This window comes from Rana temporaria, chromosome 1, assembly GCF_905171775.1.
Source record: "Rana temporaria chromosome 1, aRanTem1.1, whole genome shotgun sequence".
Lineage (NCBI taxonomy): Eukaryota > Metazoa > Chordata > Amphibia > Anura > Ranidae > Rana > Rana temporaria.
This window is the reverse complement of record NC_053489.1, coordinates 181,820,864-181,832,159: the sequence shown is the minus strand read 5'-3', so window position 1 is coordinate 181,832,159 and position 11,296 is coordinate 181,820,864. Positions and strand designations below refer to the sequence as shown.

Here is an 11,296-nt window from a genome sequence, read left to right as displayed (position 1 = left end):
GGCCTGGAGGTCTCGTCGTCCACCATTTGGATCAGACAGATTGTGATTCAGGCCTTTGCCCTACAGGGACGGGCGCCTCCCTTTCCTGTCACGGTGCATTCAACCAGGGCGATAGGTGCTTCCTGGGCCTTCCAACATCAAGCGCCTGTCTTACAGGTGTGTAGGGCGGCGACCTGGTCGTCCGTTCACACCTTCACAAAGTTGATGTGCATGCATCTGCGGATGCTTGCTTCGGCTGCAAAGTTTTGCAGGTGGCTGTTTAAAGGGGTTGTAAAAGGAAAATGTTGTTTAATTTTTAAAAATCACAAACATGTTCTACTTACCTCCACTGTGCAGCTCGCTTTGCAGTGTGGCCCTGATCCACGTCTTCTGGGGTCCCTCAGTGGCTGTCTCTGGTCCTCCCCGCAAGAACTCCACACATTCATGCGAGTTCCCTCGCATTGTGTGGAGTCCTTGCGGGCGTGCTCGCTGTATCACTCAGCCCCAGTGCGCTGCATCATTATAAGAAAACTGCGTTAGCTAAAAATAAAAAATGGCATCAACAAAGATCTAGGCAGCAATAGAATGTGATAAACATAAGAAACATATAGGATAAATTACGCGAAGAGATTAGGTCCGCATTAGTCAGAAGTCAGACCTCAAAGGCTTAGTATACCAAATAATGATAAATATACCATTCAGTGATAATGTGAAAACAAATTTAATAATAATGGGACCAAGGCAGGCCCTGCATTCAGAATGCCAAACCTCAATGTCTTTAAACTCCAAATGATAAAAAAACACCCAGTATTAAATGATTAAATTAAAAAGAAGTCCCAAATAGATGATGAAGGGATCGAGGCAGACCCCGCAAGCAGGATAACCAACACCACCGTGAGTATGCTTCTTGTGTCGAGACCACCACCTATAGGAAAGCCGCTTACCACAACCACAGGGTTAAAAGGCACATAGGAACTCCATCCATATAGTGGGACACCAAACCAAGAGGGATTCCAGGAACAAATGAGCAGGGAGCGATCCCGTCCTCACAGGTAGTCAGGTCCTCGGTTAATAAGTCACGTTATTAAAATCAATAGTGTATTGCCGGCCGGCACTAAGGAGCCCTTCCTCCAAACGTAAAAAACACGCGGTTACGTCAGTGAACGCTGTCCCAGACGCGTTTCGTCATCAAGTAGACGTTATCAATGGGCATCATTGGTTGTGATTGACAGCAGCGCGAGCCAATGGCTGCACTGTTTCAATCGACCAAGGAGTGAGCCGTGAAGCCGGCCAAGATGACAGCGCGTTCACGGTGCGAGACATTCGAGGTGGTCAGGTAAGTAAACGGGGGGGGGGGGGGGGGAGACTGGGGAGGCCGGTATTGTCAATGTTTTTTTTCACCTTAATGCATAGAATACATTAAGGTGAAAACTTTTACCTTTACAACTCCTTTTTAAGGTTGCAACTCCTCCCTTGAGTGGAAGTTGGCTTGCTTGCTGTGCCCAGCCCTTGTGTTTTCTTTGTTTTGTTTACACTGCTTGGGGACGTCCCTACTGTCAAGATTATTTGGAGCTGTGTCCATCCATGAACGAAAGAGACAATAGGATTTTTGTACTTGCCGTAAAATCCTTTTCTCTGAAGTTCATGGATGGACACAGCACCCACCCCTTTTTTTTTTTTGTACTGCTTTTTGACGAACTGAGCTGCTGACTGCAGGATGAGGGGTTATTTTATTTTTTAAAGACCACATGTCTCTCTAAGCCAGTGTTTCTCAATTCCAGTCCTCAGGCCCCCCCAACAGGTCAGGATTTCCCTCAGATGAAAAGGCTGTGGTGATTACGAAGGCAGTGAAACTGATCAAATCACCTGTGCAAAATAATGGAAATCCTGAAAACCTGACCTGTTGGGGGTGGGGGGGGGGGGCCTGAGGACTGGAATTGAGAAACACTGCTCTAAGCTGACCTCTCATTTTGCCATTTAGCCCTGGTTTTTGATTTTTAAACACAAGTTTTTTTTTTTTTTTAACCAATAACCTTTCCATACAAATATAAGCTAGAACAGATGGTGCCAATTCTACATCCTGTGCAAATACATTTCAATCTGTTTGTCTGCAAGTGTCGCTCTGTGCAATCCTGTAAAGTTTTAATATTCAAACTTGTTCTACACATGGCAACAACATTATAGGGAAGTGATCAACCTGTGGAAACAAAGTAGCTTTTCAAATTTTAGAATGTTTGTGTATACTGGATCTAAAAATCTATCTTCCTTGTTGGAAACAACATTCTTATGAAATTTAGGGTCGGCTGCAAATTTTGCATGTGGAGGTAAATACACAGCCACAACTGTAAATTCTCAAAAAAACATAGTATCAAGCGCACTCCCTATAGATGTCTCTGTAGACGATAAACAGAGGATAAAAGATGGGAACAATAGAACTCCAAACAAATTTTGAGAGTATCCAAAAGTGAAAATATAGTGCTCATATGGAATTACTATAGTCCATCAATAAAATGTCCACAGCACTAAATAACCAAAGATGCCTTGCTTAGACGGCTGCCAGCTGAAGCAATCTGTAAAACAACAAGAAAGGAGACACAAAGCAGCGCCTTCTGAGCGTAGCAAGTGTATTTTAATATTGGAAATGTATTAGAACATATAGATAACCTACTCACATGTCTGATGTAGGTAAAAGCATAGTCAATTGTAAAGGGTTCACCTGCGGGGGTCCCGGAGAAGACGAGATGTCCTCATGCTGGCATGCAGTGTCCTAGTCCGTACTGCAGCGGCGATGGGAACCGAAAGCGCCCTCGGAACTGAAGTGCGCGGTACAGGTCTCCACTGTGTGCTGCTGTTGCTGCCGACTTCACATCCGGGCGCGGGAGGTGCACGCGTTCGAGGCTTTCAAGTCTCTTCTTCAGGCATGAAGAAGAGACTTGAAAGCCTCGAACGCGTGCACCTCCCGCGCCCGGATGTGAAGTCGGCAGCAACAGCAGCACACAGTGGAGACCTGTACCGCGCACTTCAGTTCCGAGGGCGCTTTCGGTTCCCATCGCCGCTGCAGTACGGACTAGGACACTGCATGCCAGCATGAGGACATCTCGTCTTCTCCGGGATCCCCGCGGATGAACCCTTTACAATTGACTATGCTTTTACCTACATCAGACATGTGAGTAGGTTATCTATATGTTCTAATACATTTGCAATATTAAAATACACTTGCTACGCTCAGAAGGCGCTGCTTTGTGTCTCCTTTCACAACTGTAAATTCTCCTGTTCTTAAAGTGTACATTTTAACATAACATTAAAAATCCAGTGAACATTCTGTTCCAACTACATTGGTAGCTGTGCTCCATTTATTGCTAACATATACACAGACCACCTTTTGTCTTTCCCAATGCCACAGTCCAATCTGGGCAATTGACAGAGCAGCCTGTCATCTCAATGGCCTCCACAGGTATAGTACCATCCAGCCATGTTTCTGAGAATAACACAGCTATTCGATCTGTCTGTAGGAAAACCCTGCTTGAGTTTATCCTTTAAGACAGACTGGCAATTGCTAAGGAAAAGGCTTGAAAAAAATGACCTAAAGTCGGGAAGTTTGTAGGATTAGGCATGTGTATGATTAACCAATTACACCAAGCAGGTGCTAATGACCATCAATTTCCTTATATAGGTCAAAATACAGTCAGTTATTAAAATAGAAACTCTGCTACTAAGGTGAGGCTGCGGAAGACCATTTCATGTCACCGGTCATATGCCATGGCAAAACTGAGCACAGCAGCAAGACACAAGGTTGTTATATTGCATCAAGGTCTCAAAGGCAAAGATTTCAAAGCAGTCGGGTTTCAAGATGTACTGTTAAAGCTATTTTGAAGAATCTCAAAGAAACGGGTAACATTTGAGGATCATAGATGCTAAGGTTGGCCAAGGAAACTCCCATGCAGCAAATGAAAGACATAACATGCTTCCCTTGGACAACTACAGATGTCTAGCAATGCCATCAGTATAGTACTGGTGGAAATCGGTAGGACCCATCTACTAAGCTACGACTAAGCATCGAAAGATGTGAAACATGTCAGCCACCCATTTCCTTTTGTCCACCTCTCCTTTTTGACTGCACTGTTTTTGGTTGTTTTGTGTTTTTGAATTTTTTTTTGTTGAATAAAGACATTGTTTCAAGAAGTGCGACAGTCCAGGAATTTTCTCTATCTAAAGGACCCATCCACTGTCTGGAGAAGTCTGGCCAGAAGTGATATTCTGGAAATATTGCGGCAAAAAAGCCATATTTCAGGCATGGAAACCTTGGAACGGAGGTGCAGAAAAATGGCAGCAGGTGCTTGGGACTGAGTCAATATTTAAAATATTTGGCTGTAGGAGGAGGCAGTTTGTTGGCGAAGGGCTGGAGAGCAGTACAATAGTGGTGTCTACAGGCAACAAAAACATGGAGTTTCCTTTTCAAGTTTGTAACTGTATTTTTGCCAAACTGAGTTGCTTTGGTCAGGATCAGTGGTGTCGTAAATGCTGAGAAATACAAGCAGATACATATTCATCATTTCCTACCATCAGGGAGGCGTGTGATTGACCCCAAATTTAATATTTTGCAGTCTATTCGCCCAATATCCCTCCTCTGCTCTAAAAGCATCCAATCAAACCAAGATCATTTTGATCAGATGCTGTACAAGCCAATAGCAGCTTGTTCATGTCAAACCGAAGCTGGAAGTGATTAAATCCTCATCGCATCTGGTTTCTTACATCAGAGGGGAGGTGGGTACGGGTGTACCTTCCTCCCCTCTGAGTGCACAACAGAATCAACTGGCAGCAGTACCAGGTTCCCCAATTCTCACAGGAGAGTCCAGGAAAGGTGGCAGCAGGAGGAGGCCCCCTTCTGCACCCTGTAGAAGGGTTTGAGAAGCTATATAGCTGCTTGGATCTGTTCTACGTGAAGGCCTATTGCTGTTTGAACATTTTTCTCATTCAAAGGTTTTAGTTTTCAGAAAGGAACAAATATATAACTGTCATTGCAGAATGAGAAACAAAATAATGCAGACTCCAGAAGCTGGGCAAAGGCTGTGAATATCAAATGGCGTTGGTGACGCTTAAGCATCATAGTTCAAAAGGGTCAAAGGGCCTAATAGTTTGGTGGTGGGGGGGGGGGGGGCTAGTTTAAGCCATGGTGTGTAAGAAGGGGGGGATAGAGGGAGGAGGGAGAGATTCCCATGAGCTTGGGTTCAACCTTTATATATAAAGAAATGTTAGGCTTGCTGGGTCTAGGACATAATTAAACCATGGGTCTTTTAATTTTGGGCTGTGAGTCGTTAAGAATGCTGGACATCTTTTCATGAATCTGCATCGGGGTCATGCTGTCTTTGGCTTCCTATATGGAGACTGGAGGTCTTCTTCCAGGCCTTGGCTATGAGGGAAGGAATGTGGACAGGTCACAGGGTTAGGATCTAGTGGCTAAACTGTAGGCACCTGTAATGTTCACACAAGGGCCTTGTGTTCCTGCAGGGCAGGAAAAGGTGTGAGGTCAGAAAATTACATACGTGAGTGAAGCCACGTTGAGTAGTTTGCCTTTTAAATGCTTCCACCTGGTCATGCCGTGGCGGAAAAACAGGGATGATAATTTGATGGCATAGTGCATATTCCTACATTTTAAGGGTATATTGCAGCAGGGAACTAGGAGGGGAGTTGGGCATATGTTTTTGGGGTAACCAGCAACAAGGATAAGATTGGGGTAGGATTACAATTTGGAATCTAAAGGGGATGTCGGAGGTGGCGTGCAATAGGGTCAATTATGACATTTGGCTGCCTGGTAATATTTGGTAACACCTGGGACACCCAAATCTCCATGCATCCTACGGGTAAACAGTGTAGCTTGGGTGACTCTTGGTGGTTTGTAGGCCCAGATGAAGGTGAGGATCCTGTTTTTAGCGCAAGGGGAGGTAATAAGGGGTGACTGGCAATGGCTCTTTGGGGGGGGGGTGGGGGAGAAGGCAGTAATTTTCACAGTGGAGATTTGGCCTATCCAGGACAGGGAGGGGAACTGCCAGGACTCCATAAGGGAAGTGAGCACGTAGTAGGGGATAATAGTTGGCTCCCAAATGATGAATGATAGGGTGCATTCAGGTGGATTTTGAGGTATTCCAGAGTTGGTGTCAAATGAAAAGGAAGTTGGCCTAAATGTTAGTGACTGTTGATTGAGGCAAGGAGATTTTTAGGGCGTGGATTTGTTGGGATTAATTTGGAGGCTGGAAAGAGTGGATAATTGTGAGAGGGTACGCTGGAGGTTTGGAAGTGTGGTAACGGTTTGTGAGGATCATCTGTGAACAGATTGATTTGATAATGTATCCCCGCGTTCAAAACTTTGTCTGGATTATTCCTGATGGTGCCGGCTAGGGGCTCTATGGCCAAGAAGAGAATGGGTGATGGGGCAGCCCTGCTTGGTTCTTTGGGCCATATGGAAAGTTCAAGAATGGTACCTGGCAAATTTAAGAGGCAATAGGTGAGATCCAGGCAAGGATGGAGTCCCCAAAATCCCTTTTCTGCAGAACATATCTAAGGTAGTCCCAAGATAAGGCAATTAATGCCTTATGTGTGTAAAGAGGATGAAACTTGGGACTTCCCTGTGTTGTAAGAGATGAATAAGATGTACAACTTTTGTGTACATTATCCCAACTTGGTGTTCAGGGATGAAGCCCACCTTATTGCTATGGATAAGAAAATGGAGGTATTTATTTATCCTTCTGCTTGGCACCTTCTCCAGTAATTTTATGTCCTCCTTTAGGAGTGAGATGGGATGAAATTGCTGTGGCTCCATTATTGAATCGGGGCTCTATAATGTCCACATTGTGGGTTTGAAGTGCCTCAGCAGAAAGGGAAGGAAAGCAAAACTGTTAAAAAAAAAAAAGGAGGTCTTCCTCCTCGGGTGATAAGGGGTAAGCTTGTCATTGAAGGGTGTCTGAGGTAGGGTCCTCATTTATTTTCCGTAGTTGGATTGGATCAGACCATTTTTGCTGTATAGTGTAATTTTTTATTTTTTTTTGCTAGACAAGGGCCCTGGCTTATTTGCACTTGTGTAGCATTTTGTTTTGACCAACATAGGGCTCCGACTGGATAAGATCTAGTTCCACTGCCAGTGTTGCAAGCTTTCTTGAGGCATGCCTTCAATTTCTACTCTACTTGGGTGAAGAGAGGGCGGAGAGCCCCAGGATCCTACATTTTCTCTGGGCTTTTTGTCAGGATGCTAGTTAGATGATTTTGCCCTTGATCAATGCCTTGTGGGTCTCCCACAAGGCGACCGGTAATGAATTCGGAGCCTATGTTCTCTGCAAAGGTGGTCTATATATGGATTTGGAGGAAAGATTCCTGGGAGGTTAAGAGGGACTCATTCAGGTGCCACTGGAAAGGGGAGCATGTGAGGTTCACCCGGGTGGTGGATGGACAGGGGGGTCATGGTCTGACCATGGTGTAGAAAGAATGGAGTTGTTTTACTCTAGTGTTAGATGTTGCATAAGCATAGTGACATGGTCAGATCTACAAGAACTTTTGCGGGTGGGGAAAATAAGGTTAAATCTTTTGGTTCTTGGGGTAGTTCCCCCATATGTCGACCAGGATATGTGTTTGAATAGTGCAGTTTAGTGCTTCTTGGGCAGAGACCTGCCCGGAGGATGTTTTGTTTAAGGTGGTGATGGAATTTCCCATTAGGAATATGGTGCCCTTACTATAGTGGTCAGTGGCTTTAAAAAAGGTGAGAAACTTCTGTTTGAAAAGAGGTTTGTGGCATAGTAACAACAAATGTGACCCCCTAATCCCAACATTTGTCTTGTAAAACCCATTTTAAAGAAGGGTAGGGTCTGGTGATAAACTGAGGACTCCCTTGTACTTGTCTGGGGCAATGGTTGTGTAAAAAGGGTAGTGATGAGAAAGGAAACTTGATGAGGACAAAAACCTGGTCTCTTGGAAGTATGCTGTCTACCAGTCTGGATTTAAGGTAGCAAAAGACCTCAGTTCTTTTAGTTGGTGAGTTAATGCACTGTATGTTTTGTGAGTAAATGAGCAGATGTGGGGGGGTCATGGTGGCGGAGGTGTGTAGTTTAGCTGAGATAAGCGAGGGAGCCAGACTGGCCCGGAATGGGAACCCGAACACAGGAAGGGAGTAGGAGGTAAGGGGGAAGTAGAGAGCTGGTAAAAGTATTCATAGTGTAGCAGATATCCAGTATGTAGAGAGTTCACTATTTAATGGAGAAACAAAGCAAGGGGATTGTGGGAATTTGAATGAGGTGCAAGATAACCTGCACTTTCCATCCCTAAATAGGGAAGTTTTTTTCTTTATTTTATTTTTTTGAATCTTTTGAGTGAGGCACAGGACATGTAGTAGGAGAAATTGTTTAATTGGCATATAAACAAAGCATTGAACAGGAGTATTTTTATCTATATAGTAGAGCTGCATGATTAATCATACAGAATCAAAATCTCAATCTTTATTTTCCCATTCCCGATCTTCAAAACAGCATGTCACGATCTTTCTAAAAAGGGCAGAGTTCTCGCAGCTGGAAAAACAAAATCCAGGCAGCCTGCCAAGTTTTAATGCAACATGCGAATAAGTGGAAAGAAAGTATCTTTTCGTTCTTTTATCAAAGAAAATAACTTCGGTGTAGATGAAGCAAGTTTAACCATTTAAAGACCAAACCTTTTCTGACATTTGTTGCTTACAAGTAAAAATCAATATTTTCTGCTCAAACACCCAAACATGATTTTTTTCTTCTTTTTTTTTTTTTGCAGAGACCCTAGAGAATAAAATGGTGGTGGTTGCAATATTTTATGTCGCACCATATTTGCGCAGTGTTTTTTCAAAAACTCATTTTTATTTTAAAAATACTTTAATAAAAAAAAAAAAACCTAAATGACAAAAGTCATGCTTTTTTGTATGCTATTGCCTTGTGTGTGTATATAGATAAAAATACTCATGTTCAATGCTTTGTTTACATGTCAATTTTATAATTTCTCCTACCATGCATCTTGTGCCTTACTCAAAGTCCCAAAAACATTCTTGGTAATGGAGAGAGGTTGTAGGTGGGGAGGGTGACAGGGAAGGGAGGTATTGTGTACTACACTAAGTTCCCTACATACGAACGTTCAACTTGCCAACTCTCAAAGATGCGAACATGTGTTGGCTTGTCTTCATTCAACCCAGCAGGCTGAATAAAACAAAACTGTCAGATCGCCGTACCAACAAGCAATGTTGGTGTTGCGAATTCCTCTGCTGTGTTTAATGTGTTCCAACAGGTGGACCTCCCCTGATAGAACACACTGATCAGTGCTCACATTCTAACTGCAAGCACTGATCTTTGTTGGACTTGAGAACAAATTAGACTTAAGACGAGCTTCTGGAATGGAACTCGTTTGTAAGTGGGCGACTTTCTGTATTTTGTTTTAGTCCTAGAGCCCTACTGTAAATAAAGTTTTTTTTTTTTTTTTTTTTTTTTTTTTTTTGTTTTTTTTTTTTTTTGGTAATTGTGATGTCATCGTTTTAGGTTAGACCTCTCCCCCCTCAGGATGGCTTTTTAGGACAAAGGTCTCTGGGGATAGCTAGTGGGAGGCCAGTTACAGTTTGGGGTCATTGAATAAGGTGACTATAACATTGTAATGTGATATGGAGCACGTTCTGGGATAGGTTACAGCAAACTTGCCTGCCAGCACCCTCACTTCATCAAGGCATAAGATAATGTATGACAACATGTCCACGATGGTGTTTCTGACGGAAGATAAGTTGGAGAAACTCGCCCAGGATGAGATCATTTCGAAGATCAAGTAGCTGATGAAGGCCTTGAAGAATGAGCACAACTCCATCCTGCAGAGCCTACTGGAGACCTTGAAGTATCTGAAGAAAGATGAGAGTAACTTGGGGGAAGAGAAGTCCATCATGATCCAAAAGTCTTTGGAAATGCTGGAGCTGGGTCTGAGTGAAGCACAGGTTATGATGGCCTTATCAAACCACTTGAATGCTGTGGAGTTGCAGAAGCTGAGGGCTCAAGTGAGGAGGCTGTGCCATGAGAACCAGTGGTTGAGGGATGAGCTGGCCAAAACACAGAAGAAACTGCAAAGAAGTGAACAGTCTGTGGCCCAACTGGAGGAGAAGCTTATGAATCGACTGAAAAAATACGATTATGACAATTCTCCATCGGATAAGGAGAGCGATTCATCAAAGGAACCTCTTGATGATCTCTTCCCTAATGATGACGACGACCAAGGACCAGGAATACCACATCAGCATGAGACAACACACAATATATACAACATTCCAGTGTGGCTGTACAGTGAGTCTTACTAGCGGAGATCATAGGGGGGTTCATGGACACAGGGTGATAAACACATAAGAGGGGCAGGGGAAGCTGGACAGAGTTTCCAGAGCTCTCCAAGGTAAGTTGAGTTGCACAAAAAAGTGACTTGCGTCACAGTAATATTTTTGGGAATATTGGGATCTAGGCAATTCTTCTACACTCCTTCTCCATTTTATATTGATTGAAACCGGTTATGAAAGTTGTGTCAAATGTTTTATTCTTTTGTGTTTTAGTTTGCAATAATTCCCTATCCATATTTTTAACTATTCTTTTAGTACTTTCCATAACTTATTTTCTGTATCCTTTCTCTACAAATCTCTTCACTAAATCATTAGTTTTGTGTTTAATAATCAGTCAAGGTCAAAGTTTTGCCTTAGGCACCTTTCAGACTGGGGCGGGAGCTGCGGTGGCGGTATAACGCCGCTAAAAATAGCGGCGTTATACCACCGGCATTGCCGCGGGAATTGGCTGTTAGCGTTGCGGTGTTAACCCCCGCTAGCGGTCGATGAAGGGTTAATGGCGCATTGCGCGCGGTATTGCCGCGCTTCCCATTGTTTTGAATGGGAAGGAGCGGTATTCACGCCGCTCCTCTCACCGCTCCAAAGATGCTGCTGACTGGAGATTTTTTTTTGTCTCCCGCCAGCGCCTCGCCTCAGTGTGAAAGCCCTCAGGTTTTCACATTGAGGTTGCTGGGCAGGAGTTTTTCAGGCCGTATAGCAGCGCTATTTTTTAGCGCTGTACCGCCTGAAAAACTCCTTAGTGTGAAAGGGGTCTTATTCTCATACATTTTCCTTGTTTTTTTTTTTCTATATATAGGTATTCCTTTTTTTCCATTTTGGAAAAATAGCATAGCATAGCAAACACAGTAATTTATTTTGCGGTCATAACTGTATAAGCAATCAATTCAACGTTCAGCTGCAATAATGCAACCAATGCTTACTACTGTGACTGGTCACATGGTACAAGGTTGTTTCATT

At 43.5% G+C, this 11,296-nt stretch overlaps 1 pseudogene; it reads left to right on the top strand.

Moving 5' to 3' along the window:
- The first annotated feature begins 9,502 nt into the window (after positions 1-9,502).
- LOC120924838 lies at positions 9,503-10,775 on the top strand (annotated as a pseudogene).
- The last annotated feature ends 521 nt before the right edge of the window (positions 10,776-11,296 follow it).